The sequence below is a fragment of the Gambusia affinis genome, linkage group LG12, assembly GCF_019740435.1.
Source record: "Gambusia affinis linkage group LG12, SWU_Gaff_1.0, whole genome shotgun sequence".
NCBI lineage: Eukaryota > Metazoa > Chordata > Actinopteri > Cyprinodontiformes > Poeciliidae > Gambusia > Gambusia affinis.
In genome coordinates, this window is record NC_057879.1 from 10,081,343 (window position 1) to 10,097,951 (window position 16,609).

Here is a 16,609-nt window from a genome sequence, read left to right on the forward strand (position 1 = left end):
AGAGTGTAAGATTGCGTTACGACGGGAGCAGCCAATCAGCGCTCGCTCTGAGGAGTTAGCGCACAGAGAGCATACCGTCGGCTCCCATGGTAGCATAGGTATTTCGAGCTGCCTTTAACCGCAACAAAGACACCGTGGCTTGCTTGTTAAAACATCTGTAACAGCACTGGAATAACGTTGCTGTCAACAGCGGAGGAAAAGAGAGGAGGCGTTTCTTCTAATTTCGAAGAAAAACCCGCTGGGAAAAGTAGCATTTGGTGGCAAGTAGAGTCGCCGCTCGGTGAGTGATTTTGTGTTTACACCGGATGAACAGCCTTCAGGGTTGTTGTGATAGATTTCCTCCAAAAAGTGACTTCACCTCAGTTTTTATGCTAACATTTCAACCTGACAGAATAACTTTTCCTCACTTATTGAAGCCTTATGGAGTCTTTCTCTTTGTTTAAACGCCCGCTAAAGTTTTCACAACGCATAACACGAACACCACATCCTCACCTGAAGAGGAATTCAGGTGATTGCTCTCTATTTACGATTCCTATGCTTGCAATAAAAATGTCATTTGCACCATAAAGCAATAGGATGCTGGCTGGTTGCCTATTATTACTTCTTCGCTATGCTTCATGAATGACGAGTTCTTTGTAGTGGGTACACCTTGACATTTACAAGGATGTGATGGGTAAGGTGACCTGGACGATGGAGCGCAGATGGTGAGAGCAGGGAGGGAATGTTGTGTGAAGAGATGGTGGAGGCAAGAGGATGCTGTGAAGGAGAGAAAAAAAAGGATCACAATAGTTGGCAGAAAGAGTGTGTGAGAGACGTGTAACACTTGTGCAAAAACTCATTATTATCTTGTATTTTCCATGGAGGGTTAAAGTTGTATATACAGGGTCAAACATATATGCACCCTACTTACATTTAGAGAGAAACTATACAGTGTTAGAGTGGATTTAAATTGGTTGTTTCCCTGACATGGACCTGAACACATTTAAAGCACTTCTTGATACTACAAAAAAAAAAAAAAAAAGAGCAACCAGTACTATTTTTGCTCATTATAGGAAATCACATTTATTTAAAAGCAATTAATTCCTTACATTTACAAAACAGTGAATGGCCTTGAAAATATAAGTGCTCTTCGACAATTTGATCCCCCCCCCCAATCTTTGTTTGTTTGATGGTAACGAAAAAACAACCTTTACCATCTGCCATTCATTGACAACCAAAAAACTATTGCATTCTACATTAGTTGCTCTTAGATTCTGCCAAGCTCCATTTTTCAGGTGGTTGAGCAGATGCTCAACATCTGCAGCAGCCGTGCTGCCAGATGCTGGTTATTTCCCCCTATTTGGCATTTTGTTCTTTTGCAATTTTGGTTGATTAGTCGTGGACGTTTTCTTCAAGAAAGGATGCTTCCAAAATGTGTCAGTCCAGACCTCTCTATGGGACATTTCAAGGCTCCTTCTTTTCTCTTTCTTTGGTGACTTTTCAAAACAAGACTCCAGGAAGGACAGTCAAACGTCCAAAATAACTTAACAAATTGTCTTTTTTTTTTTTTTCCCCACCAGGGGGTCCTTTTTGTGGGCTCTAGTGTCCCTTATACCACAGTAGGCTGACAGGAAGGGGGGAAGGACATGCGGCAAATGTCGTCGGGTCTGGGAATCGAACCTGCGATGGCCACGTCGAGGACTGAAGGCCTCCAAATGTGGGGCGCGCTACCCTCTACGCCACCGGAGCACGCCCCACAAATTGTCTTTTTTTTAAAGTGTCACATTGTTTTTTGTGATTGTTTGAAGCTAAGATTGAATCTGAACTGTAAATCTAAATGTGTCATAGCGCCAGTCCCTACATTGGCGTGCGACCAAGCAGGTGACCAGTATGAGAAGGATTGTGCTGATGTGGTTGTTTATAGTCACTGATGTCCCTGTTTAAAAGAATTAATTGATGAATTGTCAGTATGTCTTGTTCCTTCAAACTTCAATTATCTAGTTCAGTAAACGATACCAGACTAGAGTCAATACGAGAGCTGGCTGTATTACATTGGCAAAGAGGATTTAGCAAGGATATCATTAGTCCAACCTGCAGGGGTGGCGGATATAGAGTTAAAGTTTTATCACAATATCTTGTGGTACTATTATTCTAAAGATAAAAGTAGCAGTAGAATTATTTATTACTGTATTTTTAGGTAGCTGCATCGCTGTTGCTGCATGCCACAGCAGTCTTATCTCCACAAACAAATATTGCTGTTGAGAAAACTCGGTTGGTAGTACTTTTCGTTAGGACACTAGTTACATCAAAAGTGTGATTTGTATCATTAAACTACACACAAAAACTGCATTTAATCATATTTTGAAATTTATGGCTATTTGTAGATGCTCTCATTGAATAAATTGTGGGAAAAATTGTAAAAGTAGTAAAAAAAAGTAACTGTTTTGAGGAATATCATTAACAGCATTAATGATGTCATTAATCATTAATATCATGATTTGTCATGCTAACAATAAACCTAAATTCTTATCACGTTAAGGAATTTATCACAATAAATGATAAATGATAAACGATATGATAAATGCCCACCCTTAGTCCAACCCACATTCTTCATTTGCTGCTCAACCCACTAATATATTTTCCTTACAAATGTGTCACCATTTGTATGGAAATAAATGTGTTTTCCAAGAGTGTGAGAGTTATTTACAAGAAGCATTGTTATGACAAAGAAATAATCAATCACAGATTTCCCTTCTTTTTTTTTTTTTAGCTTAGTACAAAATTAGGCATGTGTAATTTTGAAACAGGGTGAGTTTGACAAAATTTACATTAAATTCAAACGCCGCCCAAAATTCAAAGAAATTTTATACATTTCAAAGAAATTGTATCATCAGTCCACCCTACAAAATGAATAGTGAAATTGCCTCATTAAAGGCATTAGAAATGACGTCTGAGTCTATGGTGAAACGTCTTGAGGTGCACTACATGCGTTCCAGGCAAAGTGAGTGTATTTGCATGATGGATGTCCTGTTGAAATGAGGGAGGAGGCTGGAGTGTCAAGGCAAAGAGGGAGAAGGAGGAGGTGGGGACATTGTGATGGTGACAGGAGGTCATTTATCTGTCTCCGGGAGGTCAGCCTTGTCACCAGCATCTTGTCTCCCTGTTTGCTTCCCTCTTACATCCACACTTTCTCCTTTTTGTGTTTGCTGTCTCCACGATGCTCTCTTTGGAATCCACCCTAAACATTTCTGTAAGCTCAGTCTTTGTGCACCTAATCATCCAGCATTCTCCTCGTTCTAAAGTCACAATGTAGATTTAAAATGAATTCCCCTCCCGCTGCCGGGTTTATGCTTTTATGAGCTGTAACACAAGAAAATCTACATATAAGCTCCTTTTAATCACCTCAGGCTATCGATCATAATTTATTCTGAGCAGTTGAGGTTAGACTTCATAGCAGAACTTCAAAAGTCAACTCACAGCTGCTGAGTCCAGCTGCTTTCAAATCAGAACACCTTAAAAAAACACTGCAGGGATTGATTCTTTTTATTTCTGTACACATCTGGCGTTGTCTGTAAACATGAACATAGGTTTCTTATGAACACTTTTCTCCTCCATTGTCATTGTGCTCCAGCGCACTCTGGAGTTGTCGCCAACTCTGGTAAAAAGTCAATTTTATCGCAGTCACATTATATCCCACTGAAACGTCTTTGAAAATTCAACCCTTAAATTTGAATTACATGTCACAAAAAATAGTCATAAGAAAAAAACTGGACACCAAATAAAATACTTAGTTCTTTCAGAAGAAATATCAAGGTCTAAATTTTCTTAATGTGTTTCTGAAAAAAGGCATGGATTTAATTGGTAAACATTAAAAATGCTTTTGCTACACCCACTGAGATTCACTTTTCATATTTACCATTTTAGTAATAGTAATAGTAATAGTTTTATTAAATGCATCACAGCCTATCTCAAAATAAACATGCAAAGATCTCCAGAAATTTATCACATCTTAAAAATCCACTCTTTGAGATAATTAAAGGTTTTTCTGAAGGTGCCTCTGATGACTTGGTGTTAGTTTGTATTGTTAGGAATGAAGGACTGGGTGGGTGTTGCAGGTTATCCACAAAACCAACAGGCAAAACTTGGTCTTAATTAATCAGCAACCAGAACTTTGGTTACAATTTTAGGTCTATTTTTTTCAGACGGGGGAACTACTGCTCCTCGACATTCTCCTTTGGGAGTCTTTATATCCAAGGATGGCCAAGGTGATTTGGTAATAAGGCAGGGAGCAGGAGCTGCTTTCCATCAGCCATGATTAGATTTAACCAGAATAGAGCATCCTAGACAACAGGCTAAAGGATGAAACAGTGAAGTTGTAGACTAAATGACAGTGAACAACAGATCCATGTTTTGCAGGCATGAATAAATGCAACATTGCTGCATCTGATTTTATTTGGGGGACAGAGTGCCTATGGCAGTCAACACGAGGGTGTGGGTAAGACCTTGCCCGATTGCTAATCTGTTGGAGGTCTTTTGTATATTTCATGATCCAGTATGTATGATTAATTTCCCTTCACCTCCTTTGAGCTTTTCACATTTTGTAATGGTTTAAGCCTAAGCCAGTGTGTTTTATTGGGATTTATAGCACAGACTAAACAGGAGGTATTGCATAATTGTTAAGTGGAAGGAAAATAGCAGATGGTTTTCAATGCTTTTACAAGAAGAAATCCAAGATTGAATATTTCTATTCACTCTATTCACCGTCTGTCACCGTTTAATTTTATAACCCTAAATAAAATCCAGTTCAGTTGCTTTGTTTTGTCCATCCATCTGGACTGTAATTTATCCTCTAGATGAATTCAGTTGTTCTGTCAATATTGGTAAAACATAGAGAACAATGGACAAGTTGAGCTCAGTTGTGGAAAGCAGGGTTAGAGACCCAACTCTGGAGGAGCTGCAGAGATCCACAACTCAGAACAGAACAACTATCACTAGAGCCCAACATAATTGTGACCTTTGTAAAACAATGACAAGAAAAAAGAAGAACTTTGCGTTGGTCTCTATCACATAAAGTCTTGCTAAAATACACTACGGTCTCGGGTTGTGCTTGTAACAAAATGTGAAAAAACTTTGCAAGACTCAGAGATGTTTGTGTCATCTTTGTGTGTGTGTGTGTGTGTTTCTTTGTGAAGGGTTCTGGTGATGTATGCATTCGCTCTGGCAGATGGAGAGGCGTAGAGATTTACATTCAGGAGCCCTTTTTGTTGAGTCTCTGATGGACTGCTGAGCTTTCAAAAATATTCTCACTTGGGCACACTTCAGGGACGCTCACTTCAACACACAGACGTCACTCAAGAACGGCTTCTCCCTCATTCATTCCTGCTCTCTGAATGACATTAACTGTCCCATTCGGAGAAAAACGGGTGGCTGCTGTGCCGCTCCTGTCCTTGGCAGGCTCTTGCTATTTAAATGTGCACATATATATATAACCAGCAAATGTTTGTGGGTTTTATATATATATATACATATATATACAAATGTTTGTGGGTTTTATATATATATATATACATATATATACAAATGTTTGTGGGTTTTATATATATATATATACATATATATACAAATGTTTGTGGGTTTTTGTCTGCTAATGGACTGGTGACCCACAGGCATCACTGCACTAGACAGGAAACCTCAAGTAAGAGGGCATTTTACAGTAAGATCCTTGTCTCAATGAGAGATGGAAACATAATGAGCATTCTTGGCGTGCACCGTGAAATTTTCTCTTGCTCATCACTTATCCCGGCAAAGTTTGATGGCCCCTTGTCATCTGCCTGTCATCCGATGTGAAATGTGTCAATTTTTTTTTTTGGGGAGCGATTGTTGCAGCGAGTCGTTAATCAAAGCTCCGATCGCAGAGAGAACAGCCCGACAACCTGGCAGCATCACCGGAGCCCTTGGGGCGACAACAGGGGACACGAAATCATTAGTGTTGGAACAAACAGACCTCGGTTCCAGATAGTTTCCCCTCCTTGTAAAGCGCTGCGATACGAGCTCATTTCACCTCATCTTGTTCCATCTCGTCACGCAACGTTTGATTCCCTGTCGCTCCCAATCACCTGTTGTCTGATCTGATCGAAAGTTTGCGCTCTCTTTCTGTGTCTGGAGACTTGCAGAGGGTGTAAAGAGGGGGGCGTCCTGATTTACATATAAATGACGGCAATGCTTGCGATGCCATACTGTTGGCTGCGTCATTTTAGGGTGATGCAGACCTGGTGTGTGTGAATGGGTGTGTTTTCTCTCCAGCTTGCCTCTTACTACAATCTGCATGTGATTTCATGGCTGTCCCAACACTATCAGATACGTTTTTCAGGAAGATAAAAATCCTCTGACTCAGCTTGTAATTTGTTGCCGGCATATGATGGTGGGATATATCTACTCAAAGTCTGATGATTGAGAGAAAAATACACTTACTCGAGCCTTCTTGGTTGTTAAGTGAGATTTTGTTGTCCTAAAGGATAAAATGGAAAAACGTCCTGCCCATTGCAATCTCTACAATTAGGTTCTCACATATCTCCCAGAGGGGGTTTGTAACAGGAATCCTTGCAGGCTCAGATACCCAAAAATAAACCAGACAGCCCCATAAAGCCCGGCTACCGCACTTTATTCACTGTACTTATGACTGGATGCGGGATCAGATTTGTCCTCAGGCTTTAGAGGCACTGGGATGAACTGACTCTTGTTGAAAGCCAATCTGAAGATAGAAACTATTCGTAAAAACGGCCAAAAGGATAAGTAATGTGACAAATCCATCCGGGGGGCCATGAGTGTAAGTGTTGACAAGCTGAGATAATGAAGTGAAGTGTAGTAGGCTTGTCTCCCAGCTCTTTTTTTGGGACTTGTCGTCTTATTGTTAGGCACTAATAACATATCAAAGGCTTTGTTTCTGAGTAAGCTTGAACAGAGTTACAGCATATTGTCATGACTGACATCTTTACAAATAAAATTTTGACCACTGTTAACTTGTAAATGTATAATTTAACAACAAAGGATTAGATCTGATATACATAGAAACTGAGGGTTTGAATAGTCTGTGGGTACATACTAGAAATGCACCAGTCAGGGTTTTGTGAATGATTTCTTAACTTTGGTTTTGTATGGCTTAAAGTTGCTACTGCTAGTTTTTAATAAAATTCAAATCAAAGCAAGATGTGCAATATTAAGTTTAATGAAAAAAAAAAAATCTAGTTTTCCTTTAAATTACTTCTTACAACATTAGCTTCTTCCAATGGCACCTTTAAATCTCTCACGGTGAAAAGAGCCAACTTTCGGTCTTCTTTCAGAAGCAACATCCAGATGCCCTTGTACCACTCAGATATGGTGTATCCACTGTCAGGGAAAAGATTATTGAGTTTCTAAACAACTGCAAGCCAGTCAGAATCGGTCAAGCTAAAAATCGTCAGATTCCAAGCCCCAGAAGATTATTTGGTTGCTTTAAGTAATATACATAGATGACGATTTCTATGGGTAACACATTCATACCAATGCAGAAACAAGATTTCTCCATATTTTAAGCTGTAATTTGGCTTATGAAAAAAGGCTTTTAATTCAGGCCTTTTTTGTTTTTATTCTTAGTGTACTTTAATGTCGTGGGGTATTCTTGCATTGTTTCTTTTAAATTGTCCTAGTTTTTAGTTTTTGCTGAACTGATTCTTTGGTACAAATATGCTATCTGAAGTATTTAGGTTTAGCCAAGTTCATATTAGGCCATGATATCACTGGTGATGAACTGAAGTATTCAGACAAAGGTATCTAAATATTGTTTTTCAGTACAACCTGCTGAAATTTGCTACTATGCAAGATTTGATCTGGATGGTAACATAATAGCATTTTGTAACCCTAGATGTGACAGATCTCAAAAAATGCTAGAGTAGTGTCTGGTTTTCCAAACAGGAAAAAGTAGGAACAGTTTATTTTTATTTTTTTGGTTAATCTGTCTCTAGTTTCCCATTCGCCCTATTGAAGACATTTAATCATTGAATAAAACCATGAATCCAACCATGTGCCATTTTCTTAGCAGGTGACCTTTAGACAGCAAGTATGTAATTTGGCTGGTTAGGCTTGCTCCTTAGTTCTTCATTTGTCAGCAAATATTTCATTGCTCATCTGTTTCCCAAAAAGCATCTAGCAACAATGAATCCTCTGTCTAAATCACTTGGTTTATTTTAACTGTTTAAAAAAAACAAAACAAAACAAAAAACCAAAACAGGTAACAAAAATCACAATTTCAACTTTTCTATTATTTGCACCTAATACCACACACTACAATACACTCAAACATTACATGTGGCCATCTACAACTCATTAGTCAGAGTCACAAGGACAGTTACTGTGTTTTGTTGTGCTTTATGGTTGTGCCACATTCATTTAGTTGGAGTGATTGCGGGAGGCTAAAAAAGGCCAAAAAACGATTTAGTTTTACTATTTTTGGGTTTAAGTGTTGTTGCTGCATGTTTGCTCTGTGATGAAGCATAAATTAACAGATTGTTTCTCCTTTAGCTGGATCTATTACAGCAGTGCTCCTCTTTCAACTCTCTTTTTAGAACACTGTGGTTTCTGCCAGTCAGACAAATCAAAACTTTTTGTTTTCGCTAAAATACAGCCAAACATGGGATACAAAACTGTATTAATTTGTATGTGAACAGAGTTTTATGGCTGTGTCTGGAATAAACTAGTTTTATATGCATGTAATGTATAATAAACCAGTGGTTTAAAAAAATTACAGATATCAGTTCAACATGCTGTCATAGAAAAATACAATTTTCTTTTTTAAAAAGCTTCTTGCTCCTTTGTTTTAAGTTGTGGAGTTCCTCAAGGATCTGTACTGGGCCTAGTGCTAGTCATCCTAACATTGATTTCTGTGTTTATGGTGGATAATGCTGATGATTGATGCAACAAACTTGGGTCTAATCTTCTGGTATTTCTTTCCATTGTTATGCAGATGATATACAGATTTCTTTCGTCTTGAGAGCCAATGAATCTTGGGCAGGATGTGAAGTAGGGTGTCAACACCTGGATGTCAACACCTGTTCTGCAGTGAATGATTGCAAGTCAAAGAAGGTAATTTCTAGTCAACCAAACACTTATGTGTAAGTTTGTTTTATTAAATCTCAAAGTCAGACAAGATTGATGAACACATCAGTTATAAGGTAAGATTATTGTAATTCTGTTTGTTTTGTCACCAACCATTTTTTGTTGTCACATCTACAACTTGTGCAGAATTATTTTCAACTGGAACCAGAAAGAAGGACAGAGTCTCTTCTGCATTAGCTCTTCTCCTTCCACTTGTTTCATGTCATATTTGAAATGATTTTGAATATATTTCTGATTGTTCTTGGCTGCACAGTGGCACAGTTGGTAGAGCTGTTGCCTTGCAGCAAGAAGGTCCTGGGTTCGATTCCCGGCCGGGGATCTTTCTGCATGGAGTTTGCATGTTCTCCCTGTGCATGCGTGGGTTCTCTCCGGGTTCTCCGGCTTCCTCCCACAGTCCAAAAACATGACTGTCAGGTTAATTGGTTTCTCTAAATTCTCCCTAGGTGTGAGTGTGTGTGTGCATGGTTGTTTGTCTTGTATGTCTTTGTGTTGCCCTGCGACAGACTGGCGACCTGTCCAGGGTGAACCCCGCCTCTCGCCTGGAACGCAGCTGGAGATAGACACCAGCAACCCTCCCGACCCCATTAGGGAAGAAGGGTGTAAAGAAAATGGATGGATGGATGGATGGATTTCTGATTGTTCTTAAAGCAATCAGAAAGTACCTGAGCAAACGACTCAAGGCAAGTTGAAAACTTTGCTGTTCCTTTGGGTCAGGGGAATATTATGTAATTTCAAGGCACATAGTGCAATTTTACACAATCAAGTAACTACTATGTTACCTTCAGTTGTTAGAGAAATGCTGTGTACATAACCCGTCTTGCCCTTTCCAATGGCCTCTGTTCAGCACGTCATCAGAACAACGTTCCTCCATGCTAACCTTTGACACCGTTCACAACTCTTCTGAGTGGCATAGTTTGTTGTATAAAAGAGGAACATTGTGTAATTTTGGAAAATGACTAATGATCACAATGACCATTAGTCAACGTTTGTAGGCGTCCTTAAATAATATTGGGAAACTATTTGTTAGGTTCCATGTTTTTCTGTGTATTTATTTCTAGTTTCCTGTGTCCCTGAGTCCATGTGTTGTCCTGTCTATCCCCTTGATTAGATCCCAGGTGTGTCTCGTCCCCTGATTACCTCATGTGTATTTAGAGTCACCTGTGTCTGTCTGTGTTGTCGGGTCCTCGTTGTATTGTTGCGTCCCTGAGTCTGCCTGTTTTGTTTGCCGCTGCAAATTCTGTTGCTACCGGTGTGAGCCCTGGCTTCCGCTCAGCCGTGCCGCCAGAATTTTGTAGATTTATTTTGGAAGCTGAAATATTTATTAAATTTGCCTTTCCTCCACTCACCTGGGTCTACGGCGTCTACCTCACCTCACACCACACATTTTATGACAGAAGGACCCGACCACACCGAGGTGAGGTACGCAACCATCATGGACCCAGAAGTATTGTGGGATACGGTTGAGGACTATGTGGCAGTTGTGGCTAGCACACCCTCTGCCTCGTAAGTCGGACATTACATTCTTCCGCTCCACCAACCCGCTCCAGCCGGCGCCGAGGCCGGGCGTTTCCAGCCTTCGAGGCCGGCGTTCCAGCCGGCGCGTCCGAGGCCGGCGTTCCAGCCGGCTCTTCCGAGGCCGGCGTTCCAGCCGGCGCGCCCGAGGCCGGCGTTCCAGCCGGCGCGCCCGAGGCCGGCGTTCCAGCCGGCGCGCCCGAGGCCGGCGTTCCAGCCGGCGCGCCCGAGGCCGGCGTTCCAGCCGGCGCGCCCGAGGCCCGCGTTCCAGCCGGCGCGCCCGAGGCCCGCGTTCCAGTCGGCGCGTTCGAACATTCATCATCCGAGCCTCTAATCACCACGCCAGAGACCGCTCCAGCTACAGTACCCATGGTGATGGGTTTTCAAGCGGCCCGCCTGTCTCCAGGACGACAGGTGGCGCGGGTGTGGGCTTTTTTAGTCCCTCCTAGCCAGTCCCCCGAGCCTCCTAGCCAGTCCCCCGAGCCTCCTAGCCAGTCCCCCGAGCCTCCTAGCCAGTCCCCCGAGCCTCCTAGCCAGTCCCCCGAGCCTCCTAGCCAGTCCCCCGAGCCTCCTAGCCAGTCCCCCGAGCCTCCTAGCCAGTCCCCCGAGCCTCCTAGCCAGTCCCCCGAGCCTCCTAGCCAGTCCCAGCGCTGCCCCGGACCTGCCCCAGCGCCGCGACGGCCTCGGACCTGCCCTGGGCTCCGCTTCAGCGCCAAGGACGGCCCCGACCTGCCCTGTGGCCCGCTTCAGCGCCGCGGACGGCCCCCGGACCTGCCCCGCGGGCTCCGCCTTCAGCGCCGCGGACGGCCCCCGGACCTGCCCCGCGGGCTCCGCCTTCAGCGCCGCGGACGGCCCCCGGACCTGCCCCGCGGGCTCCGCCTTCAGCGCCGCGGACGCCCCCCGGACCTGCCTGGGCTCCGCCTTCAGCGCCGCGGACGGCCCCCGGACCTGCCCCGTGGGCTCCGCCTTCAGCGCCGCGGACGGCCCCCGGACCTGCCCCGTGGGCTCCGCCTTCAGCGCCGCGGACGGCCCCCGGACCTGCCCCGTGGGCTCCGCCTTCAGCGCCGCGGACGGCCCCCGGACCTGCCCGTCTCCGCTTCAGCGCCGCTGGACGGCCCCCCGGACCTGCCCTGCGGCTCGCCTTCAGCGCCGCGGACGGCCCCCGGACCTGCCCCGTGGGCTCCGCCTTCAGCGCCGCGGACGGCCCCCGGACCTGCCCCGTGTCTCCGCCTTCAGCGCCGCGGACGGCCCCCGGACCTGCCCCGTGGGCTCCGCCTTCAGCGCCGCGGACGGCCCCCGGACCTGCCCCGTGGGCTCCGCCTTCAGCGCCGCGGACGGCCCCCGGACCTGCCCCGTGGGCTCCGCCTTTTTTTTTGCCTCCGCCCACCCTGTGGGTAGTTTTTCGTTGTTTGGACTCTGGCCCTCCTTCCAGCGCCCCTCCGCCCACCCTTGTTGTGTTTGAGTTTTGGACTGTTTTTGGGCGTCTTGGAGCCGCCCTTTGAGGGGGGGGTACTGTTAGGTTCCATGTTTTTCTGTGTATTTATTTCTAGTTTCCTGTGTCCCTGAGTCCATGTGTTGTCCTGTCTATCCCCTTGATTAGATCCCAGGTGTGTCTCGTCCCCTGATTACCTCATGTGTATTTAGAGTCACCTGTGTCTGTCTGTGTTGTCGGGTCCTCGTTGTATTGTTGCGTCCCTGAGTCTGCCTGTTTTGTTTGCCGCTGCAAATTCTGTTGCTACCGGTGTGAGCCCTGGCTTCCGCTCAGCCGTGCCGCCAGAATTTTGTAGATTTATTTTGGAAGCTGAAATATTTATTAAATTTGCCTTTCCTCCACTCACCTGGGTCTACGGCGTCTACCTCACCTCACACCACACATTTTATGACACTATTGGCAATGTTTGCAAGTATGTGGAGGTCATCATTGTTCTTTTGAACACATGTCCATCTAAAACCAATATCAATGCTGGAGGTACAACTTCAAACCAATGGAGCATCATAAATGCCTTTAGAATAAAACCGATGGAAAATGTTTTTCATTATTTCAGCTGGTCTTTATCACTCAAGCCATACAGATCGTCCAAAATTATCTTTCTTGTAGTGTTTGACATAATCAAACAACAAAATGTTTGTTGTTTCTCCTACTTTTATTGGATACAAACCAACACCTTCCTCTTCCTGTCTCCTGTACTTGGAAGATATTTATGACCACGTTTCCATAAACTGGTTGAATTTGCTGTTGAAGTTCTCTCAAAATGGACTGAAATGATTGATTTTGACTTTGTGTTTTGTACAAAGAAAGAGGTTGAAATAAAAATTGGACTAACCACGCTGGGTCCTCAATCTTTCAAACATATTTGTTGTCCTCTGTTGAGACTCAGCTCTGCTGCATTGTCTACCCTCTAGGAAATGTTAAGGGCATTTATTTCCCTGACTCCCACTTTCTCCTTCTTTTTGTCTTTGTCTCTGCCCATCCACTTTTCTGTCCATAATTACAGGGCTCTTGATGGCGTTTAGAGGCTCATGAATATTTAGGTCTTGGAGGGGAAGTGTCGGGGGACTCCCATGTGTGGCTGGTCTGCCCTAATTATGGAGATTGGTCTCAACATCCTCGCAAACTCCCACTCTAAATGAGGGAGGAAGGCCAGATAACGATCAAAAGTTGTCAGTTTAGGGAAACTAATGGAACCTTAAACAAAGGGTGTAACATACGGGTGCATCTCATCATATCATTGAAAAGTGTTTTATTTCAGTAATTCAATTCAAAAAGTTGAACGCATGCAGATTCATTACATGCAGAATGATATATTTTGAGTCTTTATTTATGTCCATTAGATTAATATGGCTCACAAGTAATTAGAATCCAACATTTGGATTTATAGATTAAAGTGAAGTGTTTTATAATTGAAAATATTTAATTCCAGGAAATTAATGTTATGTTCTGCAATGTAAGTAGTAAGACTCCTAACTTGAAAGGTGTCCACAAGAAGGCTAGGCCACAAAAGCTCAGTGTTAAAGAAGCTGACTCTTCACAGAGAGCCCTGAACAAACATTTTAGCAGAAAGTGCAGTGGAAGCAAAAGGTGTGGTTCTCAGCGGTTTAAGAGCCGCCACACAGCCATATCCACAACACGGGCTACTACCGTAGCATTCCTTGGGTTAAGCCAGAGACGACATCAGAAAGGTCCTGGGCTAAGGACTATGTTCAGAGTCCAGAGGAAACTGTGAGAGGGCTCAGTATCCAGTTGTTTTGAGATCCAGTGTGAAGCGTCCACTGTGATGGGCCACTGTGATTTATCAAGTCCAAAGTCAAAGCAGAAATTTACCAGAAAGTGCTCTGCATGACTCCCTCTGCTCGGGGGTTTAATGTCGATGCTGATGTTATTTTCCTGCAGAGATGCTGAAGTTTGTGTTTCATTTGATGTAATTCATGATGATGAACGAAAAAAAAGATCTTGGAATATCTCACTGTGCATAATGAATCTGTTTTATTTTGTTTGATTTACTGAGATAAAGGACTGGTTCTGATTATAGTCTAGTTTATTGAGATGCATCTGTTGGAGAAAATGAGAAAAGGAAGCATACATGTCAGGTGTCATGCTCTCACAGCAGGAAACAGTAACTGTGCTGCAGGTTGCAGCCGGTCATTCCAACTCCCATCAGTACAGTCCTCTAGAGTTAAGGCTTGGAGGAGCATAGGTGTGACTCATTGACTCTTTGACGGACAGAACTGAGTCAAGGGGAAACAGTCGCCAGGAGTCATGTTTTGTTGTTGGAACTTGCTAGAAGGGTAGGGATGCATAAAGAGAACTGTGCCAGAACAGAGAAATCAAATTAGAGCTGAACTGGAGAGTAGAAGCTGTTAGAAGCGGCGGTGAAAAGCGAGAAGGAGGAATAAAAGCTACTTCAGACCAATGTGTTTTTGGGGAAAAAACAAGGAGGTTGTTGGACTTAGGGAGGCAAGAGCAAGTAAAGAGGGAAATAAGGTGAACTAGAGGTCAGAAGGAAGCAAAACGAGCTTTGCATTTTGAGGAAGGCTTACAGTATTTTCTCAGTGATTTCAGGTGGCGTGAAGGGTAAGGAAGGATGAAGATGACTGCTTAGATGAGAGATGTGAGAACATGTGGGAGACACTTAAACAGGATATGAGGAGGATGAATGGAAAGGACGTGCAGTGGAGGATATTACAGCACACACTGATGTCTATGTGAAGGCGAGGAACAACTCTCCAAACACAGGACATACATAAACATCTATTTTATAGCTACATCAGGTCAGTCAGTCCTTGTCTTTATTTAGCTCTTAAAAATACGCTGAAAATGTAACTCTGTCGGGCCAGAAATGCTGTCTGAATTTAACCTAAACAGGGACATTTGAATTCTGGCTTCTTTAGCATATTTGAAACATTGATAAAGGTCTTCATGTTGACATTGATTCACCCATTTACCCTCCAAACATATTTTCATGCTGTTTAGAAGGCAATGTTGCTTTTTCTTCTCAGTGGGAACCATTGTAAAAAGCCTGGGAAATAATGGATTTATATAAGATTTTAGTGTTGCAGTCTAGGGTAATTCATTTTTTTTCTTACCTTTCTTCTTTTCCTCCTTTCTTCCTTCCTTCCATCTATTCTTCCTTATTTTCTTACTTCCTTCCTTCTTTCCTTCCTCCTTTCCAAACAACGGTGCTTACTACTGCTCCACTGTGCATCTCTCTCATCTAATACTCATTATTTAAATGAATGGATGGCTTCTTTAATACATATTTAACAATTAAATGTGACACCATCTATTAAAATTAATGCATTTATTAAAATGATCCCTTAGGCTAACCTTCACATTTATAGCTGTGTCATTGTGATGAAACACTAGTTTAACTAACATCAATTACTGGATCTATGTACTTGCTGTGTTGAGTGTTACGGGGTTGAATTGCTCTGTTTGTTGGGTCATTGTGGGCCTCCAGTATAGGTCTGACCTCCTTTGCCAAGTATGATTTAAATGTGTGACATCAAAGTCTTTTCACGCTGAACCAGTAAAGTGTGAAGGCCAAAGTCTATGACTCAGCCATTCTCTGACCCCTCCCTCCTCTGTGTAAGAGCTACTCTGTTCCCTGTGTTCATCTGTAAAGCATCCATCACAGTCTGGCATGTTGTTACCATCCCATGGTACCACACCAGTCATGAAGGCCGACTGGTGTGGTGGACAGAAGGAAAAGGAATGAAAAGGCAACATACTCCTTGTTGAAGCAGTCCAGTTCAATTTCCTGACAACTGAAGTTTTGGCTTGCTTCGTGAAAGATCCACCACAGACTGGGAGGTTCTGCTGGGCAGCTGTTTCAGCCCCCCTATCATGACAGGCGATCGGGGTTGCCTCACCGCCACCATGCGTGAGCTTTCATCGAGCCACTTCACAGCCCTCTGAGCGGAAACCAGACCACCACCACATGCTGCGAACGCACACCGTCGCCACGCAGACAGTGACGCACACACGGGAATGATTATGGGACACAGACAGACCCTCGCAGACTCGCAAACACATGTCAACTTAGAACAGACCACAATTTGATGAGGTGTGTCATCAGTCAGAGTGGAATGGATCCCACCATGATTAATGTGTTTGAGACTGATACAGAAATGGTTAGCAGTTTATAATTACTTCACCACATAAAATCAGTCACTGTAACGTAAAACGAAGTGGTCGCTGAACTTGATGCGCCGCTAATATTATTCGGCAGTCTTGTTTTCGGTGTGTGTCTGTGAGTAGCAGCTGTGAGTGGATGGGTGCGGAAGTGGTAGTATGGAGCAGCTTTAGAGGTATGAAGATAGGCAGCCATTTATGAACCAGCTGTTTTCCTCCACGCTGTTTCAACAGGTGTTTGTCTTCAAATGACAGAGCAATTTATGGCAAGACCATTTGAGTTGCAGGGGGATACAAGGTGTTCTGTTTGCCTATCTGCATCTGTAACGGAGCTGT

At 43.4% G+C, this 16,609-nt stretch overlaps 1 protein-coding gene across 8 annotated transcripts in view; it reads left to right on the forward strand.

Moving 5' to 3' along the window:
- LOC122841121 (SPRY domain-containing SOCS box protein 4-like) overlaps positions 1–16,609 on the forward strand; it is a 71,832-nt gene continuing 55,223 nt past the window's right edge. For 2 of the 8 annotated variants that reach the window (XM_044134148.1, XM_044134151.1), the window contains exons 1-3: positions 31–280; positions 8,978–9,096; positions 14,702–14,910. The gene's annotated coding sequence lies outside the window, so the exon portion shown is untranslated. Of the gene's footprint in view, positions 281–8,977; positions 9,097–14,701; positions 14,911–16,609 lie in introns of all 8 variants that reach the window. The other 6 variants (XM_044134154.1, XM_044134152.1, XR_006372342.1 and 3 more) reach the window with 5 other exon arrangements.